Raw genomic sequence first — 15,428 nt, forward strand, 5'->3', positions numbered from 1 at the left:
TGACCAACCACTGGCTGGCCACTAAGCTATGCTGACCCAGGGGTGATACCTAGGAAGTCAAGCTTAAAAGTAAAAACAAGATGCAAAAACAACAACAACAACAACAAAACACCACACCAGAATAAAACTGAACAGAGACTTCGGTGGCTGCACACTGTGGGGAAGACAAACTATAAAGAATTAGTCCAGACAAGTCACTAAGTCAACCAACCGGCCAAGCAGCAAACAACAACAACGATAGAATCAACAACAACAGTCCCTGGGAGATCAGGATCCAGAGTTACAATATATTCTCTAAAATGTTCAGTTTTCAGTAAAAAATTATGAGGCAGATCTCATTTAATCCTCCCAACAGAGCTATTTCTAACTTACATTTGTGGAAAATGAGGCTCAGACTGATAAAGTAGCTTGCTCCAAATCACACAGCTAGGACACGGCTGCACCGACACACAAATTTCACACAGCTAGGACACGGCTGCACTGACACACAAATTTTGGTCTGACTGACATGCAAAGGAACAGGAAAGTATTGCCCAAACACAGGGGGAAAAGAAGTAATAAGAAACTGTCTGAAGGGGCCCAGACACTGGACTTAGTAGACAAAGACTTTAAATCAGCTATTATAAATATGTTCAAAGAACTAAAGAATACATGTTTATTGAATTAAAGGAAAGTATGACAATTATCAAATAAAGAACATCAATAAAGAAATGGAAATGGCTTAAAAAGAACCAGATAGGAATTCTGGAGTTGAAAAGTACAGTAACTGAAATAAAAAATTCACTAGAGAGACTCAACAACAGATTTGAGTGGACAGAAGAAGGCATTAGCAAATTTGAAGATACATAGGTCCATACGGATGATCCAGTCTGAAGACTAGACAGAAAATAAAGAAAAATTGTTGAGTGGAACGCTATCGAGTATATCAACATACATGTAACGGGAGTCCCAGAAGCAGGGCCAGCTATGTAATGTGTGGATCCCAGTGCAAAATGAAAATGTGAGGACTTTTTCTTTATTCCATGAAAATGTGTTGACTTTTCATGGTGTTTTTAATTTGCTATTTAATGTTGTGCACTTACAGGCTTGGAGATACTTGTGGGACCTGTAAGTGTTATACGGAAACCTGCTGACACCCTGATTTTGGCCCAGTGACACTGATTTTCAGATTTCCAAAACAGTGAGAGAAAATATTTCTGTTGTTTTAAGCCACCAAGTTTGTGGCAATTTGTTATAGCAGCCATAGGAAACTAATACAAACACTAAATATCTGTAGGGACTTCCCTGGTGGTCCAGTGGTTAAGACGCTGCACTCCCAATGCAGGGGGCCCAGGTTCGATCCCTGGTCAGGGAACTAGATCCCACATGCTGCAACTAAAAGATCCCGCATGCCACAACTAAGACCCAGCGCAGCCAAATAAATTAATTAATTAATATTAAAAAAAACTGCAGGATGTGGCTATAGGAGTTCAATGTACAACCATAAATACCTCTATTTAAAAATAAATTATATATAAAATAAGAAAGAGCAAATAATCTCAGAAATGTAGAAAAAGAAAAATGGAGCAAATGAAATCAGAAGGAAGGAAGGAACCTAAATAAGAGCAAAAATTAATGAACCATCAAACAAATAAATAATAAAGAAGATCTATAAAAAGAAACCTGTGGGAAAATTTTCAAGAAGAAAAAGAGGCACAAATTAACATTTTCAGAAATGATAAAGAGGACAGAGAGATTTAAACTATCATTTTCTAACAATAATTTAAAATCTTAAGTCGAATGGTGAGTTTTCTAGAAAAATGCAAATTATCAAAACTGACTCAAGATGACGTAGAAAATCATCAAAGTGTAAAACAAAAATGTTGCATACCATACAGTTTTCCAAGAATCAAGTCATTAGCCACTGCAGTCGCTGACCTACAGCGCAGCCTGAAAGGAATTCAAGACCAAGAACAGGACGAGGCACTTTGTACTCTGGGAAAACAGGCCCTTAGATACTTAGCTATACTTCGGGAAACATTTTTATGAACCCAGATTCTTGCATCTTCCCATACTTAGAAAAGCACTAGAATCATTAACTGGGATATCTGTTCCTTGTGACTAGCAGTAACTTCCTACTGAGATGTATGCCTGATTGCATGTGCTCCTTAGCCAAAATTATATATATACTGGCTTCTCCCCCCACATCTTCAGAGCAGTTTCTCAGAGCTGTCTGAGAGGCTGTCTCCTGGGCTATAGTCCTTAGCAAAACACTGAATAAAACTCAACTCACAGCTCTTAACGTTGTGTGCTTTTCTTTCAGTCAATGAAAGAAATTGAACGGTATGTTAAGTCTTTAAAAAATGACAACATTCACAGCAGCCTTATAGGTGACTTCTGCCAAACATTCAAGGAATTCCACAAGAGCGTAATACATAGTCTTCTAGAGAATAGAAAAAGAAAAAACAAAAAGAATAGTACCCAAATATTATATGAGGCTAGTATAAGCTCAATGCCAAAACAAAAAAAGGATAACAGGGGAATGGAAAGCTAGAGGACCATCTTCCTCTGAATTATGGGTGTAAGTATCATAAAAAAATCTTAGCCAATAAAATCCAACAGTATGTACAAAACTGAACACATTATAGCAAAATTGGGTTCGTTCCAAGAATGCAAAGTTTTTAACATTTAAAAAAATTAATGTAGGGACTTCTCTGGCAGTCCGGTGGTTAAGCCTCTGTGCTTCCACTGCAGGGGGCGTGGGTTCGATCTCTGGTCGGGGAACTAAGATCCTGCATGCCGCGTGGTGTGGCCAAAATAAAATAAAATAAAATAATCTTAAAAAATTAATGTAAGTTATCACATTGTCAGTTTTAGAAAGAAAAACCATAAGCACCCCAATAGATGAATAGGAAATATTTCATACTTTTCAAAATCTATTCATGTTACAACCTCTTAGCAAACAATGAAAGCAGGGAACTTCTTTAACTGGATACAGAGTATTTACCAAAATCCTATAATAAAAATAATTTTCAAAAGAGAAATATTGAAAGTATCCTTTTAAAATTAGGAACAAGAAAAGCTTGTCCAATATCCACTTCTGTTCAACACTGTATAGGTGGTACTAGCCAGTACATCGAAACCAGAAAAATAATCTAAGGATATTGGGCTTGAAATAGGTCATGTTGGTTCACAATTAAAAAAAAAAAAACTATATATGTGATCATCTATCATTGAGGGTTTTCCTATTTATGGAAGAATTAACAATATTTGCAAAATTAGTTATTGGCATGTTTGAGCTTCTTAAAGTAGAATTTTAAACCTTTTCATGAATGGTTTGGGGCCAACCTCAGAAGGAAACAGAGCCCATTTTACATACATGTGATTGCTTTGCTGTATTAACTCAGCAGCTTACAAGAAGGAATGCACTCTAAAAGAAGGAAAGTATATAATTTTAAAAGCCATATTAATCTATATAAAACAGCTGGTTCTGCTATAAACTCTGATAAAAAGACTTAGTAATTTGATTTCATACTTAAATAGTATTTTTGTGGTGGGAATTACTGTTAAAGTGATATATGATTCCAACAAATACAACACAGTTTTACTGTATTACAAAGTAGTGTATTGATTTGCCAAAATTTTGTAACTTGGAAAAGTAATTCCCTTGTTTATATTTGTATTTCCAAAAGTCTTTATGATTTAGAAGGCTGTATTATAGGCTGATTATGTTAACTGAAATCTATTACCTACATTTCGAAGCACTCTAAGTTTTAAACAGAACAGCTGTTCACATCTTTTAGCATTTTACATTTGCCTAATTTATAAAATTGCCGTGTGTCAAAAATCACACTTCTGTAATTGCTAGAGCATGATATATCAATTATTTGAATGTAATCACATTTTGAAGTAATTGTGAACACAGAACACTCTTTTTAAAAGGAGACAGGCATTATTTGACTTATCAACTAACTGCAGCATAATTCCTAGGTGCATAACGCTTTTAATAATGTGGTGCCACAGCTGGGAAAACAACAACTGACTTAACCATTAGATGCACTGCAGTGGTTCTTATTTATGGGAAATCCTTATTTCTGATTCTGTATGTATGTGTGTGTGTGTATACATATATATATGTATATATATATGTATGTATATATATATATATATATATATTTTTTTGCTGCACCATGTGGCATGTGGGATCTTAGTTCCCCAATCAGGGATCGAACCTGACCCCTGCAGTGGAAGTGCGGAGTCTTAACCCCTGGACGGACAGGCAAGTCCCAATTTCTGATTCTGAAGGCCAGGGGCTATCTGAAAAACAATACAGTAAGTGAATTTTGTTTCCTATTTCAGGGCATGTAATTGACAACCACTAAATAGTATTTCTGATATTGGCAGTTGTTGCATACAGAGTAGTTTGCTAATAGGCAATTAGCTTTGCCTTTATTTATTTATATTTTTAATAGTTTTTTTTAATTAAAAGTTTAAAAAAATTTTTTTTAAATTTATAAATTTATTTATTTTTGGCTGCGTTGGGTCTTAGCTGCTGCGCGCGGGCTTTTTCTAGTTGTGGCGAGTGGGGGCTTCTTTTCATGGCGGTGCACGGGCTCTAAGCATACGGACTTCAGTAGTTATGGCTCACAGGCTCTTAGAGCGCAGGCTCAGTAGTTGTGATGCACGGGCTTAGTTGCTCTGCAGCATGTGGGATCTTCCCGGACCAGGGATCTAATCTGTGTCTCCTGCATTGGCAGGCAGATTCTTATCCACTGTGCTGCCAGGGAAGCCCACTTTGCCTTTATTTTATAATGCTTAATGTAAGTGATCAACTTAAAGTTTCTTATAAAAGAGAAAGTTAATGTATGCATGTAAACCACAGAAACAGATACTAACTTATTTGAAAAATAGAGTTCTTTCTACTTAGAATATTGGTTACAAAACCCACGTGATCATCTCAATAGATGCAGAAGAAGCATTTGACAAAATTCAACACCCTGTCATGATAGCACTCAACAAACTAAGAACAGCAAGAAACTTCCTCAGCCTGATAAACGGCATAAACCCACAGCTTAACATCATATGTAATGGTGAAAGACTGAAAGGTTTCTAAGATTAGGAACAAGACAAGGGTGTCTTCCCTTGCCACATCTGTTCAACATTGTACTGGAGGTTCTAGTCAGGGCAATTAGGGAAGAAAGGCAGATAAAGGCATTCAGACTGGAAGGGAAAAATAAAAACTATCTTTATTTGCAGATGACATGATCTTGTATATAGAAAATCCTGAGAAATCCACAAAAAATTAGTAGAGCTAATAAAAGAGTTCAGCAAGGAAACAAGATTAATATACAAAAATCAATTGTATTTGCATTCACTAGCAATGAACAACACCCCCCGCCAAAATGAACAATCTCATTAAAAGAACAAAGTGCTTAGGAATAAATGTAACAAAAGAAGTGCACAACTTATACAATGAAAACTTCAAAACGTCATTGAAAGAAATTTAAGACTCAAATAAACGGAAAGACATGTTCACGGATTAGAAGAGACAATATTGTTAAGATATCAATACTCCAATACTCCTCAATTGATCTACAGATTCAAAGCAATCTCTATCAAAAACCCTAGCTAGGGGACTTCTCCGGTGGCACAGTGGTTAAGAATCCACCTGCCAATGCAGGGGACACATGTTCAAGCCCTGGTCCGGGAAGATCCCACGTGCCACGGAGCAACTAAGCCCTCGAGCCACAACTACTGAGCCTGTGCTCTACAGCCGAGGAGCCACAACTACTGAACCCAAGTGCCACAACTACTGAAGCCCGCGTGCCCAGAGCCTGTGCTCCACAACAAGAGAAGCCACTGCAATGAGAAGCCCACGCACTGCGACCAAGAGTAGCCCCCGCTCGCCGCAACTAAAGAAAGCCTGCGCACAGCAATGAAGACCCAAAGCAGCCAAAAAAACACAAACAGAAAACCCCCAAAAAACAACAACAAAAACCCCCAAACAAAAAACAACCCCCCCCCCCCGCAAAACAGACCGAAAAACCAAAACAAAAAAACCCTAGCTGGGTTTTTTTTTTTTGCCCCAGAAACAGACAAGCTGTTCCTAAAATTCATATGGAAACAATCTTGAAAAAGAAGAACAAAGTTGGAGGGTTCACCTTTCCTGATGCCAAAGGTTACTACAAATTAGCAGAGATCAAGACTGTTGATACTGGCATAAAGATAAACATATTAATCAATAGAATAGAATGGAAAGTTCAGAAATAAACCCATACGAATATGGTCAATCGATTTTTGACAAGAGTGCCAAGATCATTCAATGGGGGAAGAATAGTCTCTTCAACAAATGGTAGTGGGACAACTCACTATCCACATGCAAAAGAATGAAGCTGGACCCCTACCTCATGTCATATACAAAAATTAACTCAAATCACAGGTCTAAATGTAAGATCTGAAACTAGAAAACTCTTGGCACTTTGAAAAACAGTTTGGCAGTTCTTCAAAAAGTTAAACATAGAGTTGCCATATCTGCCAGCAATCCACTCTTAGGTATATGCTGAAGAGAACTGAAAATGCATGTTCAAACAGATGTCCATAGCAGTATTATAATAGTCAAAAGGTGGAAACAATCCAAATGTCCATCAGCTCATGAATGGATAAACAAAATGCAGTACATGAATACAATGGAACATTATTCAGCCCTAAAGAGGAATGGATGAATCATGCTACAAGATGGATGAAACTTGAAAACATTATTCTAAATGGAAGAAGCCAGACACAAAAGTCCACACACTGTATGATTCTGGAATGTCCAGAATAGGAAAATCCACAGAAACGGAAAGTAGATTCGTGGTTTTCAGAGGCTGTGGAGCAGGGGAATGGGGAGTGTCTACTAGTGCGGATGGGATTTCTTTTAGGGGTGATGAAATGTTCTGTGATTTGATCGTGCTGATGGTTGTAAATATAACTTTGTAAATACATTAAAAACTGCTTGAGGGACTTCTCTGGTGGCACAGTGGTTAAGAATCCGCCTGCCAATGCAGGGGACACGGGTTCAAGCCCTGGTCTGGGAAGATCCCACATGCTGCGGAGCAACTAAGCCCGCGAGCCACAACTACTGAGTCCACATGCCACAACTACTGAAGCCTGTGCGCCTAGAGCCCGTGCTCTGCAACAAGAGAAGCCACCGCAATGAGAAGCCTGCACACCACAAGGAAGAGTAGCCCCCGCTCGCCGCAACTAGAGAAAACCTGCGCGCAGCAAAGACCCAGCACAGCCAAAAATAAATAAATAAACAACCAAACAAATAAAAATACCGATGGAATTTTTAAAAAACATGATTCACTTAAAAAAATGCTTGATTATCTGTAGAAGAATGAATTTTATGTGAATTATATCTTAATGAAAATACATGTATAAAATCTTGTTTAGCTTAAGGTTTATTAGTCCATTTGTAAAAGCAGTTCAGACACATGAAGTATTTGATTATTTCTGGAAACAGAAGATTGGTTTTACAACCAAAACAACTTTTTTTTTTTTAATTTTTGGCCACACCTCGCGGCATGTGTGATCTTAGTTCCCCGACCAGGGATGGAACCCGTGCCCCCTGCAATGGAAGCACGGAGTCCTAACCACTGGACCGCCAGGGAAGTCCCCAAAACAACATTTTAACTAAACAAAATGTGGGTAACTATTTATATTTGGAAACAAGTTGGTGTGTAGAATATGTGTAAGGTAGATTTGTTCCTGAAAAAGTGTTATGTTCTAATGATTATACATTTCTTAAAAACAGATAAATAGGTTGAACAACCTGACAAGCCTACAGCCCCTACTTTCTCGGGGAATTTGCTGGGTATGGGGTGATGGGATTGAGGCTACAAAGCAGAGAGAGGTGGCACAGTCTCGTGGTGCTTAGATTCTAGGACACTACTAGAGTTAAATATAAAAGTGAAGCCAGGGCTTCCCTGGTGGCGCAGTGGTTGAGAGTCCACCTGCCGATGCAGGGGTCACGGGTTCGTGCCTCGGTCTGGGAAGATCCCACATGCCGCGGAGCGGCTGGGCCCGTGAGCCGTGGCCGCTGAACCTGCGCGTCCGGAGCCTGTGCTCCGCAACCGGAGAGACCACAACAGTGAGAGGCCCGCGTACCGCAAAAAAAAAAAAAAAAAAAAAAAAAAAAAAAGTGAAGCCAAAGTAACCAAGGCTACAATGCAACTCCTTCTGAATTCAATTCCTTTTTTCCCCTTTTTTTGGCCTCACTGCATGGCTTGCAGGATCTCTGTTCCCCGACCAGGGACTGAACCCAGCCTCCCTGCAGTGGAAGCGCGGAGTCCTAACTGCTGGACCACCCGGGAATTCCCAAATTTTTTATGTTAGATATTTTAAGTTCTAGAATTTCAATTTGCTTCTTTTTCATAGTTTCTATTTCTCCACTAAGATTTCCTAATTCATCATGAAAAAATTTTCCTTTACTTCATTGGCATAATTATAATAGCTACTTTAAAATAAAATTCCATAGTGCTAATGTCGACATTTGGATTATTTGGGGATTGGCCTTGGATGATTGACTTTCTTTTCTGTCGAGATTGGTCACATTTTCCTACTGGTTTTATATTAAAGATTTTGGATTTTATCCTGAACCTTGTGAATATTATGTTGAAGAGATTCTAGATTCTTATTTATTTACTTTTGGCTGTGTTGGGTCTTTGTTACTGGGTGCGGGCTTTCTCTAATTGAGGCGAGCGGGGGCTACTCTTCGTTGCAGTGCATGGCCTTCTAATTGTGGTGGCTTCTCTTGTTGCGGAGCACGGGCTCTGGGCGTGTGGGCTTCCGTAGTTGTGGCTTGCAGACTCTAGAGCACAGGCTCAGTAATTGTGGCTCACGGGCTTAGTTGCTCCGTGGCATGTGGGATCTTCCCGGACCAGGGCTCGAACCTGTGTCCCCTGCATTGGCAGGCGGATTCTTTTTTTTTTTTTTTTTTTTTGGCAGGCGGATTCTTAACCCCTGCGCCACCAGGGAAGCCCCTCTAGATTCTTTTATATAACCCTGTGTTGATTTTTTTTTTTTTTTTTTGCGGTACGCGGGCCTCTCACTGTTGTGGCCTCTCCCGTTGCGGAGCACAGGCTCCGGACGCGCAGGCTCAGTGGCCATGGCTCGCGGGCCCAGCCGCTCCGCGGCATGTGGGATCTTCCCGGACTGGGGCACGAACCCGTGTCCCCTGCATCGGCAGGCGGACTCTCAACCACTGCGACACCAGGGAAGCCCTTGTGTGTAGATTTTATCTAAAAATTATCTCGGCAGTTCTTTTCCCTACTTTATGTTTTAGGTTTATTAGGTCTCTTCTGTTTTTCGGTGCTAATTAATGGAATTCTGGGGAGTACGTTTGAAAATGCTGCTAGTAAAGAAAATGTAAGAGAAGTATATGTTGCCTTGTCCTACAGCTGCAGAGATGCAGACCATCACTGAGGATCATAAAGCTATTTCTGATAGAGCATTCACCAAAGTATCAGTTCTGCACTCCTATCTGATGTGACAGTTTGCAAATGTATAATCTTCTTCTAGAAATGGTATTTGTTCAAATGAGTTTTTTTTACTTTTTAAATTTATTTATTATTTTTGCCTGTGTTTGGTCTTCACTGCTGTGCACGGGCTTTCTCTAGTTGCAGCGAGTGGGAGCTACTCTTTGTTGTGGTGCGCGGGCTTCTCATTGCGGTGGCTCCTCTTGTTGTGGGGCACAGGCTCTAGGCACGCGGGCTTCAGTAGTTGTGGCATGTGGGCTCAGTAGTTGTGGTGCATGGGCTTAGTTGCCCCACAGCATATGGGATCTTCCCAGACCAGGGTTCGAACCCATGTCCCCCTGCATTGGCAGGTGGATTCTTAACCACTGTGCCACCAGGGAAGTCCCAAATGAGTCTTTTAAGACACTCAGACTTCAGGGTCTTTCACTATATTGTGTGAACTGTAACCAATAATCCCTGAAAGTCTACATTCTGGTTACCTTTTTAAAATAATTAATTAATTAATTTTTGGCTGCATTGGGTCTTCATTGCTGCACACCAGCTTTCTCTAGTTGCAGCAAGGGGGGGCTACTCTTCATTGTGGTGCACAGGCTTCTCATTACGGTGGCATTTCTTGTTGCGAAGCACAGGTTCTAGGTGCGGGGGCTTCAGTAGTTGTGGCACGTGGGCTCAGTAGTTGTGGCTCGTGGGCTCTAGAGCGCAGGCTCAGTAGCTGTGGTGCACAGGCTTAGCTGCTCCATTGAATGTGGGATCTTCCTGGAGCAGGGCTCGAACCCGCATCCCCTGCATCGGCAGGCGGACTCTCAACCACTGCGCCACCAGGAAAGTCCTCTGGTTATCTCATTTAATAATTTGTTGCGCTTATAATAGTGTTTAATTTGATGTATATATGCTTTCTGAAAGATATACATAATTAATCTTTTTATTAAGTCAAGAAAGGATCATTGGCAATTTTTTCCTTTCCCTACCTGCAAAAATTTAATAAAACTCCAAACCTATTGGATTTCTTATTCAAACAGAGGGTTGCAGAGTCTGAGTCTTATTTAAATTTATTGGGCTAACCAGAAATAAACCGACTCACCTGTGGTCAATTAATCTTCAACAAAGGAGCCGACAATATACTATGGAAAAAAGGCAGTCACTTCAGCAAGTGGTGTTGGGAAAGCTGGACAGCCTCATGTAAATCAGTGAAGTTAGAACACTCCCTTATGCCACACACAAAAATAAATTCAAAATGGCTTAACGACTTAAATATAAGACATGACATCATGAAACTCCTAGAAGAGAACATAGGCAAAACATTCTCTGACATAAATTGTACCAATGTTTTTTTAGGTCAATCTCCCAAAGCAACAGAGATAAAGCAAAAATAAACAAATGGGACCTAATCAAACTTGCAAGTTCTTGTATAGCAAAGGAAACCATAAATAAAACAAAAAGACAACCTACAGACTGGGAGCAAATATTTGCAAATGATGTGACCGACAAGGGCTTAATTTCCAAAATATACAACAACAGCTCATACAACTCAACAACAACAAAAAACAAACAACCCAATCAAAAAATGGGCAGAAGGGCTTCCCTGGTGGCGCAGTGGTCGAGAGTCCGCCTGCCGATGCAGGGCACACGGGTTTGTGCCCCAGGCCGGGAAGATCCCACATGCCGTGGAGCGGCTGGGCCCGTGAGCCATGGCCGCTGAGCCTGTGTGTCCGGAGCCTGTGCTCCGCAACGGGAGAGGCCACAGCAGTGAGAGGCCCGCATACCGCAAAAAAAAAAAAGAAAAAAAAAAATGGGCAGAAGACTTAAATAGACATTTCTCCAAAGAAGACATACAGATGGCCAACAGGCACATGAAAAGATGCTCAACATCACTAACTGTTAGAGAAATGCAAATCAAAAGTACAATGAGGTACTACCTCACACTGGTCAGAATGGCCATCTTTTAAAAAATTTACCAATAACAAATGCTGGAGAGGGTGTGGAAAAAAGGGAACCTTCCTATATTGTTGGTGGGAATGTAAATTGATGCAGCCACTATGGAAACAGTATGGATGTTCCTCAAAAAACTAAAAATGGAGTTGCCATATGATCCAGCAATCCCACTCCTGGGCATATATATGGACAAAACTATACTTCAAAAAGATACCTGCATCTCTATATTCATAGCAGCAGTATTCACAATAGCCAAGACATGGAAACAACCTAAATGTTCATCGACAGATGAATGGATAAAGAAGATGTGGTACATATATACAGTGGAATACTACTCAGCCATAAAAAAGAATGAAAAAATGCCATTTGCAGCAACATGGATGAACCTAGAGATTATCATACTAAGTGAAGTAAGCCAGACAGAGAAAGACAAATACCATATGATATCACTTATATGTGGAACCTAAAATACAACACAAATGAACATATCTATGAAACAGGAACAGACTCACAGACATAGAGAACAGACTTGTGGTTGCCAAGGGGGAGGGGGGTAGTTGAGGGATGGAGTGGGAGCTTGGGATTAGCAGATGCAAACTATTATATATAGAACGGATTAAACAACAAGGTCCTACTGTATAGCACAGGGAGCTATATTCAATATCCTCTGATAAACCACAATGGAAAATAATATGAAAAAGAATGCATATACATGTATAACTGACTCACTTTGCTCTACAGCAGAAATCAACACGTTGTAAATCAACTCTACTTCAGTAAAATAAATTAAAAAAAATAAATTTATCGGGCCAAGAGGTGGAAGCAGAAAGGCGTTGATGGACTCATTTGATGGAGTGGTAAAGAGGTTAACATAGACAAAGAGCAGATGTTGAATGATTTAATTACTGAAGGAATAATTTAGTTGCTCCTCCTGAGAGTAAGATGGCAGCTGGGAGTCCTAGATCTTACAAGCTCAATTATTCATTATTCTGTTCATTTATCCAGCAAATATTTCTTTTTTTTTTTTTTGCGGTACGCGGGCCTCTCACTGTTGTGGCCTCTCCCGTTGCGGAGCACAGGCTCCGGATGCGCAGGCTCAGCGGCCATGGCTCACGGGCCCAGCCGCTCCGTGGCATGTGGGATCTTCCCGGACCGGGGCACGAACCCGTGTCCCCTGCATCGGCAGGTGGACTCTCAACCACTGCGCCACCAGGGAAGCCCTATCCAGCAAATATTTCAACCCCACTCCAGTACCAAGTACTATATCAATCAGGGACTAGTCAGGATAATGGGAACCAAACCTTATAATTTACCAAGACCTAGGAGCTCTACATTGTATCTCCATGTAGCTGGTGTTCAGAACCCTGAGGAAAGGGAGCCCTTGGGTGGTACCCAGACTACTGCGGAGGCTGTGTCATGTGGCTGGTACTCAGACCTGTGAAGAGAGAGCTATGGGCAGCCTGGGCTATGCCTGCTGCAAGTAGTTGGGGGCAGAAGTCAAGTGTTTGCTGTTGCTTGAGAAATACAGACAATTCCCGGAAAGCTGGAAGGAGTCCTTTTTCCCCTTTGTCCATCTTCCAAGGTCCCTTTAGTGATTCCCGTTGTCAGAAGTTAGAAGGAAGCCAGCTGGCAAGAGAAGTAGACTTTAAAAGGTGGGACCATGAAACTGATTTGGTTACGCCCCCGACCTTGAACTCAGTGCTGAGCACCTTGCCAATGTAAATGGGATTCTCATGTCCCCTGGCATAAAGAGACATCTCAGATAAACTGATTACCACTCGTGGTTGCTTGAGAAGTGCCCAGTGCCACGTGAAAACAAATAGCTACGGAAAACTATAAGAATGGTGAGGTGGGCTGGCTATTTCTGACTGCACTGCAGAGTTACAGGAAGAAAGGGACTAGCTTAGGGCTTTAATTCTCAGCTTAAGTCATGGTCAAAGAACCAGAGAGGTTTTATGGTGGCTTTATTAGGTATCTATTGCTGTGTAACAAATTCATCTAGAAGTTAGTGTCTTAAAATATTAATAAACACTTATCAGTTTCTGATGGTCTGGAATTCAGGAGTGACTTATCCGGACAGTTCTGGCTCAGCGTCTCTGATAAGGTTGCAGTCAAGATATTGACTGGGACCACAGTCACCAATCTAGGGCTGGTGAATCCACTTCAAAGGTACTACTTCACATGGCTGTAAAGGTGGTACTTCTATAATATCTATTTTTCCTTTCAGTTCTAGGAATTTTTGCTTTATGTATTTCAAAACAATGTTTTTAGATGCATACACATTTTGTGTCTTCTTGGCTAGTTGATTCTCTTATTATCATGTAATTCTCTTTATCCCTAATCATCTTCCCAGTTCTGAAGTCTACTTTGATTGATATTAATCTAATCTATCTCATCTAATCTAAATATAGCCAGTCCAGCTTTAAAAAAAAACTAGTGTTTGTGTGGTGTATCGTTTCATCCTTTTACTTTATCTATATAATTACATTTCAGGTTGGTTTCTTTCTTTTTTTTTTTTTTTGCGGTACGCGGGCCTCTCACTGTTGTGGTCTCTCCCATTGCGGAGCACAGGCTCCGGAAGCGCAGGCTCAGTGGCCATGGCTCACGGGCCCAGCCGCTCCACGGCATGTGGGATTTTCCCAGACCGGGGCATGAACCCGTGTCCCCTGCATCGGCAGGCGGACTCTCAACCACTGCGCCACCAGGGAAGCCCTCAGGTTGGTTTCTTGTAAGCAGCATATAAATTATTTTTTGAATCCCATCTGACAATCTTTTTTTTCTTTTGTAGGAACACTTTATATTCAATATATTATAGAATTCTTTGACTATTACATGGTTTGCAAATATTTTCTGTATGTTGCAAATATTTCTTCTGGCTTGCCATCTGCTTTGGTATGATTTTTTAAAATTATTTTAAAAATGTACACAGAGTAAAATTACCTTCTTTTTCCACTGACAGTTCTAGGTGTTTTAACACATTTATAGATACATATAACCACCACCACAATCATTGTATTTTACAGAGGAAGTGTTTTAATTTTGATGAAGTCTAATTTATCAACCTTTTTTTTTTTTGATTGTGCTTTTGGTGTCACGTCTAAGAAATCTTTGTTTAACCCAAGTCACGCAGATTTTCTTCTTCGTTTTCGTATAAACATTTTATACTTTCACATTTTACATTTAGATCTATGATCCATTTTTAAAATATATTTATTTATTTATTTGGCTGTGCTGGGTCTCAGTGGGATCTTCATTGCTGCATGCGGGATCTTCATTGCGGCAATGCGGGATCTTTAGTTGCGGCATGTGAACTCTTAGCTGTGGCATGTGGGATCTAGTTCCCTGACCAGGGATCGAACCCTGGGCCCCCGGCATTGGGAGTGCAGAGTCTTAGCCACTGGACCACCAGGGAAGTCCCTCTATGATCCATTTTGAGTTAATTTTTCTATAGAGTTTGAGGTTTAGGTTGGGATCTTTATTTACTTAGGATATTATGGATGTCTAACTTTTCCAACACCATTTGTTAGAAAGACTAGCCTTCCTTCACTGAATTGCCTTTGCATCTTTGTCAAAAGCAACTGGACTTCCCTGGTGGTGTAGTGGTTGAGAATCCGCCTGCCAGTGCAGGGGACACGGGTTCGATCCCTGGTCCGGGAAGATCCCACATGCCGCAGAGCAACTAAGTCCATGTGCCACAACTACTGAAGCCCACATGCCTAGAGCCCGTGGTCTGCAACAAGAGAAGCCACTGCGATGAGAAGCCTGCCTACCACAATGAAGAGTAGCCCCCGCTCGCCACAACTAGAGAAAGCCTGCACGCAGCAACGAAGACCCAACACAGCCAAAAGTAAAGAAATTAATTAATTAAAAAAAAAAGCAATTGGCTATATACACGTGGGTCTATTTCTGGACTCTCTTCTGTTCCATTGGTGCACACGTCTATCTCTTCACCAAACCTGTCATGATTACTATAGTTCCTACAGGTCATGAAATTGGGTA

General features: G+C 40.6%; 1 non-coding gene across 1 annotated transcript; it reads left to right on the forward strand.

Annotated features, from left to right (window-relative positions):
* The first annotated feature begins 1,281 nt into the window (after positions 1–1,281).
* Positions 1,282–1,354, forward strand: TRNAG-CCC (transfer RNA glycine (anticodon CCC)). Its single transcript has one exon. It is a non-coding gene; the product is annotated as a tRNA-Gly (tRNA).
* The last annotated feature ends 14,074 nt before the right edge of the window (positions 1,355–15,428 follow it).

Source organism: Delphinus delphis, chromosome 15, assembly GCF_949987515.2.
Source record: "Delphinus delphis chromosome 15, mDelDel1.2, whole genome shotgun sequence".
In the NCBI taxonomy this organism is placed as follows: Eukaryota; Metazoa; Chordata; class Mammalia; order Artiodactyla; family Delphinidae; genus Delphinus; species Delphinus delphis.